The 489-nt window shown below is 44.8% G+C and overlaps 1 protein-coding gene across 1 annotated transcript in view; it reads left to right on the top strand.

The window, feature by feature from the left end:
* LOC131879676 (uncharacterized) overlaps positions 1-489 on the top strand; it is a gene marked incomplete in the record, with an annotated part of 18,531 nt that overhangs the window by 14,506 nt on the left and 3,536 nt on the right.

The following is a 489-nucleotide window of genomic DNA, read 5'->3' as shown; positions in this document are numbered from 1 at the left end:
TTATTTTTTTCGCCAAAGGCGATAAATGCTCTGCTTACGAGGAGACGTACATGTATTCTGAAACCCAAAAGTCAAATGAAATACTGTAGCGGGAAAAGGAATAGTCTGACATGAAACAATGGAATCATCCTCAACCAACCTCTATCGAGGTTATTCTCTCGACTAAATGAGTTCTCTTCCTTTGGTTTAGGGAGCGAGAACGAAGAAAGCGACCACGAAAACAAATCCTAGTGGACACTCCCACCAATTCTGGCTACCAACAAAGAGGAGCAATCAAATTAGACCCCTCGGGTAAGTCGATACCATACAAGCATGTCAATGCATTGGTGGCCTGTGAATGATCTCGTGATCCTACGGTGGATCTGAGTGGAATGCACTACGTACAATAGAACTTGCCATCCCGATAATGTGCTACATACGTACAGACCGACCCATTGATTCGAGCCACGGCGCCATTTCACTTGAACACAATGGATCAAGTGGGCACAC

The sequence above is a fragment of the Tigriopus californicus genome, chromosome 4 (assembly GCF_007210705.1).
Source record: "Tigriopus californicus strain San Diego chromosome 4, Tcal_SD_v2.1, whole genome shotgun sequence".
NCBI lineage: Eukaryota > Metazoa > Arthropoda > Copepoda > Harpacticoida > Harpacticidae > Tigriopus > Tigriopus californicus.
This window is presented reverse-complemented; position numbering and strand designations above follow the sequence as displayed.